At 42.7% G+C, this 16786-nt stretch overlaps 1 protein-coding gene across 7 annotated transcripts in view; it reads left to right on the forward strand.

Annotated features, from left to right (window-relative positions):
- Window positions 1-9237: 9237 nt before the first annotated feature.
- The window catches only part of SLC38A9 (solute carrier family 38 member 9), an 87954-nt gene continuing 80405 nt past the window's right edge, over window positions 9238-16786 (forward strand). For 4 of the 7 annotated variants that reach the window (XR_007726725.1, XM_050795135.1, XM_050795136.1 and 1 more), the window contains exons 1-2: window positions 9238-9362; window positions 10082-10129. The gene's annotated coding sequence lies outside the window, so the exon portion shown is untranslated. The remainder of the gene's footprint in view (window positions 9363-10081; window positions 10130-16786) is intronic. The other 3 variants (XR_007726724.1, XM_050795133.1, XM_050795140.1) reach the window with 1 other exon arrangement.

Here is a 16786-nt window from a genome sequence, read left to right on the forward strand (position 1 = left end):
GAAAAACATACTTTGAGAGTTTCTCCCAAACAGTAACAAACCTTATTCAACTCACTTTAAGAAAAAAAAAAAAAAACAGTGAAGGAGATTTATCTTGAAAGAATACAGAATGAAGATCAGAGTTATAGGAACCAAGACCTCAGTTCTAGACTTAGTGCCACTGCTCTAGTCACTCTATCTCCATGCATTAAGCAGAGATGTCTTTGCTCTAAAGACAGGTTCTCTTTATGCTGCAGTGAAAATGATGACTACCGTCAGCCCCAGAATCACGTTCATCTAGTTTAGCCATCTGGTGAACAAATAAGCAACTCCGGGAAGAATTTTCTTTCTCTTCCTGTCTACAGACCAACTCTAGGGAAAGACTCTGATTTGCCTTTTGAGTCATGTTCCCCATATGGGAGGATGACATAGAATGACGAGGCCCGGCTAAGACCAAGGGAGAAGGGTCTACTATCAGAAGAAAGGGAAATGTTTACTGGGCAAATAAGAGTAGCTATCTCAGTTCCCTAAAGAAAGCTACAGTGACCCCTTGCAATGTTGGTAACTCTCAAATGTAGAGTTCCACATCTTGCCACCCAGCAGCCCACTAGATACCTACAATCAGATGTTTTACAGCTGCTCTTCACTCAGCATTTCCAATGCTGAATTCATCCTCTCAACCTCTCCTCCCAATGTTTTCCCTCTTTATTCTCAATCTCAATGAAGGATACTACCATTCATAGACTTGTGCAAGCCCCAAACCTGGGAATCCTATTCTTTACTCCTCAATATCCATCACTCCCCACATTCAGGTAGTAAAATCTGTCAATTCTATCTCGCTTTTCTCTATCTTGAATATGCTCATATCTTATACGTTGAATGCTCATTTATCTGTTCCCCACTGTCACTAATGTAGTTTAGTGGTTATCATCTCTCATCTAAACTACTCCAGTATCCTTTTCTGACTTTTTGATTTAAAGTAGTACCCTCAAAGCATTATACTGTACAATGGCACCCAGTTTACTTATGTAACAGAACTTACCATAACATCTATTTATTAAGTAAAATGTTCACTTTTAATTGTTATTATTATTGTGTTTCTCCTTGACTTGAATATTAGTTCCTTCTTGGAAGAGACCATGTCATTCCAATTCACTTGTAGTAGATTAGGGTGTCTAAATCAACTCAAACTGGTGTGGTGAGGTGCGGGGCAGACTTGGGGACTGAGTTTTGTCCAACTAAGCAGGCACAGAGTTTTTTACACACAGAGTTTTTTACAACTTATATTTATTGCTAAATAAATACGAATTTTCCTCTTAACAAGCAGGCATAAAGTTTTTTACAACTTATATTTTATACTTTTATATATTTACAACCTATATTGCTAAATAAAAAACAAAAACAAAAACAAAAAACTCTATGCCTGCTTAGTCAGACAAAAATTACCATTAAACAGGTAGATTTTGTTAGAGGAAGGAAATGATTGGAGAAAAAGTGTGGCACTCAAATTTTTCCCTCTATTAATCTTTTTTTAAAATTAAATTACATTTTATTTTATTCTATTTTATTTATTTTATTTGTTGAGGCAGAGTCTTGCTCTATTGCTCAGGCTGGAATGCAGTGGTGCAATCTTGGCTCACTGCAACCTCTGTCTCCCAGGTTCAAGCAATTCTCCTGCCTCAGCCTCCCGAGTAGCTGGGACTACAGTTGTGCGCCACCAGGCCTGGTTAATTTTTGTATTTTTAGTAGAGATGGGTTTCACCATGTTGGCCAGGCTGGTCTCGAGCTGCTGGCCTCAAGTAATCCACCCACCTCGGCTTCCCAAAGTGCTGGGATTACAGGTGTGAGCCACAGGGCCCCCGCTGTCCCCCCAATTAAACTTACCGTGTTTCATTAACCTTCTTGAATCTGAAGTTTTATTTTTCACAACATTAGGGGAATTTCCCAGTTTTTATTTCATCAAATATTCTCTCTCTCCTCATTTTCTAGGAAAATAATTTCATTTATGTTCGAACTTTTGATATTGTCCCATATCAAAAAGAGTCCCTGAGGCTATTTTTTCCAACTATTTACTTCACTGTTGTTCAGATTATATAATTTCTGTTGATTTATCTGCAAGTTTACTGACTCTTTTCTGTCACTTCCATTCTGCTGTTAAGCCTATTCACTAAAAAGGTGAATTTTAAAGTTCAGATATTAAAATTTTCAGGGATTTTTTGTATGTGTATATACATCTGGTTTTTAGTTCTCTGCTAATATTTCCTACTTTTTCATCATTGTGATCTTATTTCCCTTTACATCCTTGACTTAGTTTAAATAGCTACTTTAAAATCTCTGTCTACTAATTCAAACATCTGGGCATCTTAGAACTGGTCTCTCTGTTAGTTGTCTTTTCTCTTCAAATTGGGGTGTTTGGCTGGGCGCGGTGGCTCATGTCTCTAATCCCAGCACTTTGGGAGGCTGAGGTGGGGGGATCACCTGAGGTCAAGAGTTCAAGACCAGCCTGACCAACAAGGTGAAACCCTATCTCTACTAAAAATACAAAAATTAGCCAGGTGTAGTGGTGGGCGCCTGTATTTCCAGCTACTCAGGAAGCTGAGGCAGAAGAATCACTTGAGACCAGGAGGTGGAGGTTGCAGCAGTGAGCTGAGATCATGCCACTGCACTCCAGCCTGGGTGACAGAGTGAGACACTATCTTAAAAAAAATAAAAGTCTCATCTGAGACAAGGCAAGTCCCTTCCACCTATGAGCCTATAAAATCAAAAGCAAGTTATTTACTTCCTACATACAATGGGGGTGCAAGCATTGGGTAAATACAGCTGTTCCACATGGAAGAAATTGGCCAAAACAAAGGGGCCACAGGCCCCATGAAAGTTCAAAATCCAGCAGGGAAGTCAAATTTTAAAGGTCCAAAATTATCTCCTTTGACTCCATGTCTCACATCTAGGTCATGCTGATGCAAGAGGTAGGTTCCCACAGTCTTGGGCAGCTCCACCCCTGTGGCTTTTCAGGGTACAGCCTTCCTCCCAGCTGCTTTCATGGTCTGGCATTGAGTGTCTGTGGCTTTTTCAGGCACATGATGCAAGCTGCAGGTGGATCTACCATTCTGGGGTCTGGAAGATGGTAGCTCTCTTCTCACAGCTCCACTAGGCAGCGCCCCAGTAGGGAGTCTGTGTGGGGGCCCTCACTCCACATTTCCCTTCCACACTGCCTTGGCAGAGGTTCTACATGAGCACCCCCGCCCCTGCAGCAAACTTTTGCCTGGGCATCCAGGTGTTTCCATACATCCTCTGAAATCTAGGTAGAGGTTCCCAAACCTCAATATTTGACATCTGTGCACCCGCAGGCTCAGTACCACATGGAAGCTGCCAAGGCTTGGGGTTTCCACCCGCTGAAGCCACAGCCTGAGCTGTACCTTGGCCCCTTTTAGTCGCCGCTCCAGAAGGAGTGGCTGGGATGCAGGGCACCAAGTCCCTATACTGCACACAGCATGGGGACCCTGGGCCCGGCCCACAAAACTGTTTTCTCCAAGGCCTTGGGCCTGTGATGGGAAGGGCTGCCATGAAGGCCTCTGACATGCCCTGGATACATTTTCCCCATTGTCTTGGGGATTAACATTCTGCTCCTTGTTACCTATGCAAATGTCTGCAGCCAGTTTGAATTTCTCCTCAGAAAATGGGATTTTCTTTTCCATTGCATTGTCAGGCTACAAATTTTCCAAACTTTTGTGCTCTGCTTCCCTTATAAAACTGAATGCTTTTAACAGCATCCAAGTCACCTCTTGAATGCTTCGCTGCTTAGAAATTTCTTCTGCCAGATACCCTAAATCATCTCTCTCAAGTTCAAAGTTCCACAAATCTCTACGGCAGGGTCAAAATGCCACCGGTCTCTTTGCTAAAACATAACAAAAGTCACCTTCGCTCCAGTTCCCAACAAGTTCCTTATCTCCATCTAAGACCACCTCAGCCTGGACCTTATGTCCACATCACTATCAGGCTTTTGGTTAAAACCATTCAACAAGTCTCTAGGAAGTTCCAAACTTTCCCACATTTTCCTGTCTTCTTCTGAGCCCTCCAAACTGTTCCAGCCTCTGCCTGTTACCCAGTTCCAAAGTTGCTTCCACATTTTCAGGTATCTTTTCAGCAGCGCCCCACTCCACTGGTGCCAATTTACTGTATTGAGTCTATTTTCACACTGCTGATATAGACATATCTGTGACTGGGCAATTTACAAAAGAAAGAGGTTTAATTGGACTTACAGTTCCACATGGCTGGGGAGGCCTCCTAATCATGGCAGAAGGCAAGGAGGAGCAAGTCACATCTCATGCAGATGATGGCAGGCAAAGAGAGAATGAGAGAGAAGCAAAACTAGAAACCCCTTATAAAACCATCAGATCTCATGAGACTTACTACCACAAGAACAGTATGGGGAAAACTGCCCCCATGATTCAGTTATCTCCCACCAGGTCCCTCCCAAAACACGTGGGAACTATAGGAGTACAATTCAAGATGAGATATGGGTGGAGACACAGAGCCAAACCATATCATACACTTTGCTGTTCTTGGGAGGCGGTGGTGTCATATAAATGTCTGTTAGAGCTAGTTGGTTTATGTGTTGTTCGAGACTTCAACTTTTTTGTTGATCTTCTATCTGGGCCTTTATGGAATGCAAGGTGTTGAATTCTTCAACTATTAGGGTAGCACTGTCTAAAATTACATCTTTATATATTATGTGCTCATTAATATAGATTTATGATTATTCTTTTATGCATTTATTTTTTAAATCCTTTTTCTTAAAAAAGAGGAATTACAAACCTAAAAATAGAAAACTACTTACTTTTAATTTCACCTATGTAGTTATCTTTACTGATGTTCTCTATTTCTTCATATGGCTTTGAGTTACTCTCTCCTAGCCTCTTTTCAGGCTGAAGGACTTCCTTTAGTATTCCTTGTAGTTATGAACTCCCTCCTTTTTTGTTGTTCTAGGAACATATTTATTTCTCCTTCATTTTTTTTTTTTTTTTTTTTGAGACGGAGTCTTGCTCTGTTGCCCAGGCTGGAGTGCAGTGGCGCGATCTCGGCTCACTGCAAGCTCCGCCTCCTGGGTTCACGCCATTCTCCTGCCTCAGCCTCCCGAGTAGCTGGGACTACAGGCGCCCACAACCGCGCCCAGCTAATTTTTTGTATTTTTAGTAGAGACGGGGTTTCACCGTGGTCTCGATCTCCTGACCTTGTGATCCGCCCGCCTCAGCCTCCCAAAGTGCTGGGATTACAGGCGTGAGCCACCACGCCCGGCCGTCTCCTTCATTTTTTAAGGATACTTTTGCCAGATTCGTGATTCTTTTTTGGCTTTTATTTGCAGCACTTATGTCATTCCACTGCCTTCTGAGCTCCATGGTTTCTGATGATAAGTCTACTGTTACTCTTAATTAAGATTCCTTATACATGACCAGTCATTTCTCTCTTGCTGTTGTCAAAATTCTTTGTTTTTGTCTTTTAACAATTTAATCACAATTTGTCTTGGTGTAGATGCCTTTCAGTTTATCCACCCTGAAGTTCATTGAGCTTCTTAGATGTGTAGATTCCTGTCTTTCATTAAATTTGGTAATTTTTCAGCTATTATATCTTCAAATATTCTTTACACTCCTTTCTTTTCTCCTCTCCTTTTGGAATTCCCACTATGCAAATGTTTGCTTGATGGTGTCCCACAATCCTTACAGGTCTTGTTCATTTTTTTTATTTTTTCTTTCTGTTCCTCAAACTGTATACTCTTGATATATCTTCAAATTCCCCAATCTTTCTTCTGCCTGCTCAAATCCACTATTGAACCCCTCCAGTGAACATTATATTTCAACTATTGTGCTTTTCAACTCCAGCAACTCTATTTGGTTTCTTTTTATAATTTCTATCTCTTTAACAGTAACCTCTATTTATTGAACAATTCACTTTTCCTGGTTTCCTTTAGTTACTGTCTATTATTTTCTTTGTTCTTTGAGCATACTGAAGGCAATTGACAATGTCTGGGCTTCCCAAAGGAATGTTCTTTAAAAATTTTTTCCTTGTAAATAAGCCATACCTTCTTGTTTCTTTGCATGCTGCATAATTTTTTGTTGTTGAAAATTGGACGTTTTGTTTATAATGTGATAATTCTGGGTATCTGTTCCTCCCACTCCCTACCAGGGTTTGTTATTGTTGTTTATTTCTTTTATTAAAAGTCTGGAACCAAAAAATAAAAAGATAAAAGCCCAAAGCGAGAAAACACTCCCAGTCTTTGCCAATTAGCTATGTGTTGCAGCACCCCTTCAATGCTCAAATAAGTAGTTTACAATGCCGCCTTAGCCTTCACTTCCTGCTTGCATTAAGACTGAAGGTCAGTCAGAGGTGAGAGTTTACAGTGTTCTTAGGTTTTTTCTGAGTATGCATCCAGACCAGGGCATGCCGATGGCCTTCTAGATTCCCCAGAAAAAAATGAAGCTTTCCAAAGCCCTTATTCCCCCAAGTATCTCCTTCTCCAGCCTCTTCCTTCCCAGGATTTTTGTCTGTTTATTGCTTGCCCTGGCTTTCATACCATGCTTTCTGTGACACTGGCTGTTTGCCTCTAATGTTTTTGACAAACACTGCCTGGGAAGCTGCCTGAGCCCTGAGGAAGCTCTGAGGCAGGTGAAACAAAGGCAAGCCGTTGAGTTGAACCTTCAGGAAACCATCAGAGAGGTCAAAACACACCTACAATTCCTTGAGGATAAGGTCCATAGTGCTCCCTCTGGTGCCAGCAACCCACACCAGGAATGTGGCTGCCATCTTAAAGGCCACTGCCAGCTTGAAAAGTAGATGACCACAGAACTCTCTTACAAAAATTCAGCAGTTTTTTCTTCATTACATGTTCTCCTGGCTTTTGTGAGGTTGTTTTTTTTTTTTTTTTAAATCAGTTTCAGAGTTTCCAAAAAAGGTGCTTCTGACAGTTTTGCCAGCTTATTCATTTTTTAGTTCCCTACTTTTTTCCCATTTTTTGCTGACATAATTTCATACTATTTACTTTTGTGTTTCCCAGCCTTGCTTGAAATTATTTTCTCAGCCTGGAATGCAGAGAAAAAAGAAAGCTTGCTATCACTGAAACTACCAAAAGAATGTATTACTGACTTGTGTTACTTGACTGGCCCTGACTTGAAGGCAGGGCCAAAGAGCAGTTCAAAAAGTTTTTGAACAATAATACCATCAGCAAAACAACTTTTATCTCCCTGAAAGACAACATTCATTAAATCGTTTGCCTTGCATTTGTCAAGCCCTCCATAACAGATGCAATGTTTGAGAGCACACAGGCTTTGGGATAAGATCTTAGCACGAATTCCAGATCCTCTGCCACTTAGTAGTTGTTTGGCATTGTACAAGGCACTTAAATTCTCTGGGACTATTTCCTTATCTGTAAGACAGGAAAAATATACATTTCTAGAGCTGTGATAAAGACTTAAAGAGATATTATCATTTCCAGAACTGTGGTAAAGACTTAAAAAGATATACACGTAAAATTCTTGGCATTCAATGTTAGCTATTTGTTAAATTTGAATTTTTATTCTGTCTCCCATGCCAGAGCGCAGTGGCACAAACTCAGCCCATTGCAACCTCTGCCTCCTGGGTTCAAGCGATTCTTCTGCCTCAGCCTCCAGAGTAGCTGGGATTACAGGCACCCGCCACCATGCCTGGCTAATTTTTGTATTTTTAGTAGAGACGGGTTTCACCATGTTGGTCAGGCTGATCTCAAACTCCTGACCTTGTGATCTGCCCTCCTCAGCCTCCCAAAGTGCTGCAATTACAGGTGTAAGCCACCGTGCCCAGTCTAAATTTGAATTTTCAAGTTTAGGTTTTTTGTTTTGTTTCGTTTTGTTTTTGAGACAGGGTCTTGCTCTGTCATCCAGGCTACAGTGCAGTGGCACCATCACAGCCCACTGCCGCCTTAACTCCTGGCCTCAAACGATCCTCCTGCCTCAGCCTCCCAAGTAAGCTTGACTACAGGCAGGTGCCACCCTCCCTAGTTAATTTTTTGAATTCTTTTGTAGAGATGGGGTCTCCCTATGTTGCCCAGACTGGTCTCCAACTCAAGTGGCCTCAAGTGATTCTCCCACCTCAACCTCCCAAAATGCTGGGATTACAGGCATAAGCCACGGAGCCGGCCTAAATTTTGAGTTTTTTTCTGGCATTACAGACACTGTTTTTTTTCTGGTTTAAACAGAAAAAAGAAAAAGAAACAAAAAGAGCTACTGGCTTCCTTTGTAAGAAGAGCTAGGCCGGGCGCGGTGGCTCAAGCCTGTAATCCCAGCACTTTGGGAGGCCGAGACGGGCGAATCACGAGTTCAGGAGATCGAGACCATCCTGGCTAACACGGTGAAACCCCGTCTCTACTAAAATACAAAAAAAAAAATTAGCCGGGCGAGGTGGCGGGCGCCTGTACTCCCAGCTACTCGGGAGGCTGAGGCAGGAGAATGGCGTGAACCCGGGAGGCGGGGCTTGCAGTGAGCTGAGATCCGGCCACTGCACTCCAGCCTGGGCAACAGAGCCAGACACCGTCTCAAAAAAAAAAAAAAAAAAAAAAAAAAAAAAAAAGAAGAGCTTAGGGTTGCCACATGCTTTTCAGGGACTGACCTTGAACTGATTTTCATAACAAACACATTAATTTTACTTAGACTGTATGTTTACTTGGGGAGGTTTTGGGGAAAATTGCTGGGTATGTGGGGTGGGCCTCTAAAATCCTTGTAAAGCCGCTTTTAGCCTAGAGACTAACTTGCAAACACAGTTTTAAAAAACAAACCCAAATATCTAGACGACGGAGGGAGCATGCCAACTCAACAGTTTTTCAAACCAGCTTCCCTTTGCGTCTGTAGGGTCCAAGGACGTAACTAGATCACACAACACGCGCCTGGAAAGCCCAAAAGAGGGGTGATCCCTAGATGGAGGTGCCGCATCAGCGTTTTCTCACGTGGTCTCCGGGGCTCTATGAATGGCAAGAGATCGCATTCCTTCTACTATCCCTCCCGGCCTCCAGCCGGGACAAGGAACTGGAGCAAACTCCGGACTGCAGTTCCGACCAGACTTGCCTACCTAGGCGGGCCGGCTGCCCAGTCTCCTGAAGCCTTGGGGCTGGGCCCTGCGGTGATGGGCGTGCTGGCCGTCGCAGAGCCCTCTGGGAGTTGTAGTCCGTAGCGGCGAGAGGTTTGACAGCGACCGCCGGCTTGGTGCATTCAGAACTCCAACCCCCGCCGGCCCCCGCGGCCTAGTCTGTTGCCGCTTCCTGTTTGGACTGGGAGTCCCGCGGTCGCAAATTGTGAGAATTTGGGAAGGGAGTCTTCATCTTCTCGTCTAGTTCTCCAAGGTTGAAGGCTCGGCCTGCTCAGGTAGATCACGTTCCCACGTCTAGCATACTCGCCTCTCGGGGAGGTGGGGAGGTATCCGAGGGAAGGCGGCGGGAAGGGTTGAGGTTGGGGCGAAGCCGGCTGTCACCTGGGATAGTTCTTCAATGTAGCGCGTCAGAACCGTAGCTTCTTTTGGGGATCGGGGAGGCCAAAGCCTGGAGCCGCGGAGACTGCTCCGGAGGCACTGCGCGCGCTCCTCAAGGGCTCAGTGAAAGGAAGTCAGGAGTCCCTCGGGGTCTGAGGGAATCCGAGTGTATGTGGGAGTCGGTGTCAGCTGGAGCCTTAGGGAAAAGATAGGATTAGGGTAAATGAACACCCTGACCCTCGGGTGAGAGAAGGAGGGAGCAGGAGAATTGGGGAGCTTGTAGGAATGGGAGCACCCTTCTTTCTGTCTCTTGAGACAGGGTCTCCCTCCGTCGCTTGGGCTTGAGTGAGGTGGCGCGATCACGGCTAGGAGCACCTTTCTCCATCCCGAGTTGGGGAGATCTAGGGGGGAACATGAGGGAGGAACCCCCTTTAGGCCTTGAGCTAGGACCACAGATGGGGTGAGGGCCATGACTGGTAAGCCCTCGCCACGCTTTTCACACGACTCAGTTGTGAGAATGAGTGTGTCGATAGTGGGTAGCTTGACATGTCAGCATAGTAGAGCTGGAAGAGGGGTTTGAGAGCAGCTAGTCAAGCGCATTCTCCTCATTTTACAGAGAAGGAAACTGAAGTCCACCGAGTTGGAGAAACCCACTCAACACCAGGTAACCATTTAATGGCAAACTTGACTAAAACCTAATTGTTATGACTCCCGGGCAGTGTCTTATCCATTGCCGAGCTCCGTCCCCCTCGTAGATCAGCACACTATAAGTTGTACCTCCACTTTGTTTTCTTTTTTCTTTTCTCCCCTCCCCCCCCCCGCCCACACACACAGAGTCTCGCTCTATCGCCCAGGCTGGAGTGCAGTGGAGCGATCTTGGCTCACTGCAACCTCCGCCTCCCTGGTTCAAGCGATTCTCGTGCCTCAGCCTCCTGAGTAGCTAGGATTACAGCTGCCCGCCACCACGCCCCAATAATTTTTGTATTTTTAGTAGAAATGGGGTTTCACCATGTTGGCCAGCCTGGTCTTGAACTCCTGATCTCAATGATCCTCCCGCCTTGGCCTCCCAAAGTGCTGCGATTACAGGCGTGGGCCACCGCGCCCGGCCCCTTTTTTCTTTTTAATATTTTCAGACATGACAAAGATCTGACATATGTAGGATAGCAGGCAGCTGCTGAGGAGAAAGGTTTTTTAAAAACGTTTTGGCCGGGCGCAGTGGCTCACACCTGTAATCCCAGCACTTTGGGGGGCTGAGGCAGGCACATCACGAGGTCATGAGATCAAGACTGTCCTGGCCAATATGGTAAAACCCAGTCTCTACTAAAAAAAATACCAAAACTAGCCAGGTGTGGTGGCGCATGCCTGTAGTCCCAGCTACTCACGAGGCTAAGGCAGGAGAATCTCTTGAACCTGGGAGGCGGAGGTTGCAGTGAGCCGAGATCGTGCCACACTGCACTCCAGCCTGGTGACAGAGTGAGACTCTGTCTCAAAAAAACAAAACAAAACAAAACAAAACAAAAAAATGTTTCAATAGGTCAAAATAACCCATGTCCTAACTTAAGAAAAATCTCTCTGCCTCGTAAACAACTACAAACTTCATGTTAAGATAGAAGGTTGGGCCGATTGTGGTAGCTAACACCTGTAATCCCAACACTTTTGGGAGGCTGAAGTGGACGGATCATTTGAGGTTAGGAGTTCAAGACCAGCCTGGCGAACATGGTTATACCCTGTCTCTACTAAAAATACAAAAATCATCCAGGCGTGGTGGTGTGCCTCTCATCTGTAATCCCAGCTACTTGGGAGGCTGAGGCAGGAGAATCACTTGAGCCTGGCAGGCAGAGGTTGCAGTGAGCCAAGATTGCACCACTGCACTCCAGCCTGAGCCACAGAGCGAGACCCTGTCCAAAAAAAAAAAAAAAAAAGTTGTCATCTATAGTTTCTTTGTTTCTAAGAAAATAAAATTTACCTTTCCTTCCCCTAGACCTCTGAGAACAGCTAGACTTAGATTTCTTTTCTTTTCTTTTCTTTTTTTTTTTTTTGAGATGGAGTCTCGCTCTGTTGCCAGGCTGGAGTGCAGTGGCGCGATCTCGGCTCACTGCAACCTCTGCCTCCTGAGTTCAAGCGATTCCTCTGCCTCAGCCTCCCAAGTAGCTGGGACTACAGGCACACGCCACCACACCCGGCTAATTTTTTTTTTTGTATTTTGGTAGAGACGGGGTTTCACCATGTTGGCCAGGATGGTCTCAATCTCCTGACCTCGTGATCCGCCTGACTCGGCCTCCCAAAGTGCTGGGATTACAGGCGTGAGACACGTGGCCAGCCAGTTAGCCTTAGATGTCCAATCACAATCTTAAATACTATATATTTCAGTTACATACATAAAATAATATACTTTTAATTGTGATTTTGTAATACCCTTAATATTTACAATAAAGGGTAACTCAGCATAGGAGGATGGAATACCAACCTGAACTACAAATTAAAATAGTATTGTTTAGTATTTTTTTTTCTTTTTGGGGTTCTTTTTGCTCTGATACTCAAGCTTTAGTGCAGTGGCACTATCATAGCTCACTGTAACCTTGAACTCCTGGGTTCAAGCAATCCGCCTGCTTCAGTCTCCCGAAGCATTGGGATTACAGGCATGAGCCACCACACTGGACCTATATGGTATTTTTTTAAAAAGTATATATGGGCATAAAAGTTAAAAAAAAATCACTTAGAGGTTAAAAATGTCTACCAGGCCTGCATTTTATAGCATACTTAAATTTCTGTCCTTTGCTAGGGTTCTTTCTTTCTTATCACTTAAATATAACTTGAGAACATTTAGTGTTTCCAGTGTAGAAGGAGAGATTCTTTGGTACCATAGCATTGCTTTGGTAATTTCTTTGTGAGACCACACTATCTTCCGGCACTGTCAAATTTAATGCCTTTTGAAGCATTTATTGATCAGGTTGGAAGCATGTTCCAACTGTCACATCAGAATAGGAGCATTATAGATCCTATCGGCTAACCAGTACATGATTCATCAGGAAGCAATTTAGGTAAGTTTGTTATTGGAGTTTATAGCTGTTACAGACTAATACGGAAGAAAACATATATACATAGCATAACTGATATACATAGCATAACTGCTTCCACCAGGGTGCCTTTTTTGTGGTGTGATTCCATTTGCTTTTATGTTGGCATACTACAGAGGTAAGTAAACTATGACCAAATTTGGTCTGCTGACAGATATATTTTTTTCATAAAGTTCTATTGGAACACAGCCATGCACACTTAGTTGCCTTTCAACAGGTAGAATTGAGTAACTGCAGAAACTATATGCCTCAAAAAGCCTAAATATTTATTATCAGACCCTTTACAGAAAAAAATATGTCAACCCCTAGCCTAGTACTCTGAGCATAAATGTAGTATCTGAAACTCTATAATATACACAGAAGTATTCAGTAATACTCATTTTTAGTCTCTGAGAAAGAACATATATAATAGTTGTATGTGGGTCCATAGTCACATTTATTTGAGCACAAGCTAGTGTATTCTATTACAGATTGATGCTAGCATCTTGGCATAGATACTATAGATTTGTTTTTGCAAAGAATTGTGAAAAGACATTTCTGAGCCTAGTATAGAAAGAGCTGATATTCTTTGAGATACACCAATAATCACAGTCAATAACTTTTTAAAATAATGTTATACCAGTTTTCTTTGATTACTCTCTATGTCCTTTTTATGGAGAGAAGTGCTTCAGTCCAGGCACTACATTTTTTGTTCTTTTAGAGACAGAGTCTCCTTCTGTCACCTGGGCTGGAATGCAGTGGTGCCACTGTAGTTCGCTACAATCTCGAACTCCTGGGCTCAAGCACTTCTCTCACCTCAGCCTCCCGAGTAGCTGAGATTACAGGCATGAGCCACCATACCTGGCTCAGTCACCAACATTTTAAATAAAAGCTGAAAGTACCTGGCTCAAGCCTGTAATCCCAGCACTTTGGGAGGCCGAGGCGGGCGGATCACGAGGTCAGGAGATGGAGACCATCCTGGCTGACACGGTGAAACCCCGTCTCTACTAAAAAATACAAAAAACTAGCCGGGCGAGGTGGCGGGCGCCTGTAGTCCCAGCTACTGGGGAGGCTGAGGCAGGAGAATTGCGTGAACCCGGGAGGCGGAGCCTGCAGTGAGCTGAGATCCGGCCACTGCACTCCAGCCTGGGCGGCAGAGTGAGACTCCGTCTCAAAAAAAAAAAAAAAAAAAAAAAAAGTTGAAAGTACCAATCAAGATGTTTAGTGAGGATCTGGTCTCTGCTTCCAAGATGGTGCCTTGATGCTGTGTCCTCACATGGGGGAAGGGATGGAAAGACAAAAGGGGTCTAGCTAGTTCCCTTCAACCCACTCCATTCATAAGAGTTCTGCCCTCCTGACATAATTACCTCCAAAAGGGTCTACCTCTTAATACTGTAACATTGGCAATTAAGTTTCAACATACTAATTTTGGAGGGGACACAAACATTCAAATCATAGCAGAACTCCATACTAAAACCAATCTTAAACAATTACAGACTCATTTAATGACTTAGGTTTGACTTAGTGGTCTTGTATCTGGGACTTTGTTTTAAAACTCAGAGATTGAGTGAGATGTTAAAGTGATTATGTCTGGGTTTGGTTTTGTTTTGTTTTGTTTTGTATTGTTTGAGACAGAGTCTTGCTCTACAACCTCTGCCTTCCAGGTTCAAGCAATTCTGCTACCTCAGCCTCCCATGTAGCTGGGACTACAGGCGTGTGCCACCACTCCTGGCTAATTTTTGTATTTTTAGTAGAGACAGGGTTTCACCATGTTGGCCAGGCTGGAGCATGTCTGTTTATGTCATCTTGTATATTTAGCGCAAATTATATCAATGTTATGTCTGACAAATTAATGTTATAGAAGTATTTAGCATTTTAGTTAATCATTGATAAACTATTCTGCATTATCACCTATGTGATATTTGCTATGGAACTCTAATTCACCTCTCAACGTAATTCATCAAACTTCAGAATATTTTATACTTCTCATCAAGACATTCAAAAAAACTTTAAGACTAGGCATGGTGGCTCATGCCTATAATCCCAGCACTTTGGTACTTTGGGAGGCTGAGGCAAGAAGATTACTTGAGGCTAGGCTGGGCAACATAGTGGCGCACAACTGGGGTCACAGCTACTTGGGAGGCTGAGGTGGGAGGACAGCTTGAGCCTGGCGGGAGGAGGTTGCAGCAAGCCCAGATTGTGCCACTGCACTCCAGCCTGGGTGACAAAGTGAGACCCTGTCTCAAAAGAAAGAAGGAAAGAAAAGAAAGAAAGAAAGAAAGAGAGAGAGAGAGAAAGAAAGAAAGAAAAGCATATCTGTAGTCACCTAAAATTCTCAGGAGCAACAAGTATAGTTGTTTCTGTTGTGATAAAACTTGTACCATCTACAAAAAAAATTAAAAATTAAAAAATTGAAATAAAAAAAAATTCCACCTTGGCTCTGTGTGGGGAAAAATGAGAAGGCATTAAATTGCTGTTGAAAATTTGAGATCGTGCTAGTTGACTAATTGAGACAACTGCAAAAATTTTCTTTCAGTTATTCTTATTTACTTGAATATTATAAATCTTTGAAAGGCACCAGGGACTTTGAACTCCTCATTTATGATTTGTTATTTAAAATCATCAGTTTTCTACTTATTTAGAATAAATAGCTAATTCTACTATGCCACAGAACTTTGGATTTGCTCAGAACAAATACACATAGGTGACTAAACTGGAAATTTTAATTCCTCAGTGGCCCTCACATTTTTCCCCAACCTTGATTTCACTTTTTGGTAAGGTTCACTGAAATCCAAGGATCTTTCTAGATTTCTCCTCTTTCCTGGTTTCTTCACTTTCAATCTTTAAGTAAAGTATTAATTTCCAGAAAGTGAAAGGATATTCTCTCTCTAAACTCACCCACATTCTCAGTTTAGTTTAGGAACGAATACTACAGAGTATATTGGTTTACAAAGTAAATTAGAAAGTATAGCCATATATTTCTGCCATTGTTTAGGCAGATATGTTTTTACTACTCTGTCCTTTCCCTTGTTTCACTGCCACTGGAAGGGTTGTTGCTGGCTAAGGAAATATTGAACCTTGAGACAGAAAAGTTCAACAAAAGAAATTTACCTAAACTAGCTTGCTTCAAGAAAAACAGATTCATGGTGTTTAATGTGTAATCCGGATACCCAGGCATGAAGTTTCACTCATTCTAGTCTTGATTATGTCTTAAAGAGTTTGAGGCCAGCCGGGCGCAGTGGCTCATGCCTGTAATCCTAGCACTTTGGGAGGCCGAAGCCGGCAGATCACAAGGTCAGGAGTTCGAGACCAGCCTGGCCAATATGGTGAAACCCCGTCTCTACTAAAAACACAAAAAAATTAGCTTTGTGTTTTTTGTGTTTTTTTGTGGTGGCGGGCATCTGTAGTCCCAGCTACTTGGGAGGCTGAGGCAGGAGAATTGCTTGAACCTGGGAGGCGGAGGTTGCAGTGAGTCGAGATTGCACCACTGCACTCCAGCCTGGGTGACAGAGCGAGACTCCATCACAAAAAAAAAAAAAAAAAAAAGAGTTTAAGGTCATTTGCCATTATAGCTATTATTTTATATTTATAAAACTAAACAAAGAAGACCTGATTTTCAGATGCTTCTTTTGTCTTCTAGCCTAACTCCTCCTTTTTAAGGCAGACATTAGAGTATACTGGAAATAGCATTTAGAATCAAAGTGACCTGGTTTCAATCCCAAATATGGTTTTATTAGCTTAGTGATTTAGGACAAGTTACTTCTCTGAGCTTCAATTTCTTTCCTTTCCTTTCCTTTCCTTTTTTCCCTTTCCCTTTCCCTTTCCCTCCTTCCTTCCTTCCTTCCTTTCTTTCTTTTCTTTCTTTCTGTGATATGAAGGTAATACCCATTTCCCAAATTCTAAAGATTAGTTGGATTTAAACAATAACATGTAAAACATTAGGCCAGTATTAGGCATTCAATAAATAAATGTTAGTTCCGTCTCCCACTATCTTCTATTAACTTGTCTTTTTCTCTCAATTTTCCTTCATAAATGACACCAAGTTTTGTCTTTTTGATATCCTTTAGTGCTATCTTGTTTGTGGCAGTTCAATAATTCTGTTATATGAAGGTCAACCTTTTTATTTTTCTTACCTTGCTAAGTTTGCTAACTTTACACTAAAGGCATGTAGATATGTCAGCTGATTTTGTTCAGGCCGCTAAATTAAGCCAATACATATTTTTTCTTTTTCTTTTAAAAAAAGTTTCTTCTTGTATGTCCTTCCA

The sequence above is a fragment of the Macaca thibetana genome, chromosome 6 (assembly GCF_024542745.1).
Source record: "Macaca thibetana thibetana isolate TM-01 chromosome 6, ASM2454274v1, whole genome shotgun sequence".
In the NCBI taxonomy this organism is placed as follows: domain Eukaryota; kingdom Metazoa; phylum Chordata; class Mammalia; order Primates; family Cercopithecidae; genus Macaca; species Macaca thibetana.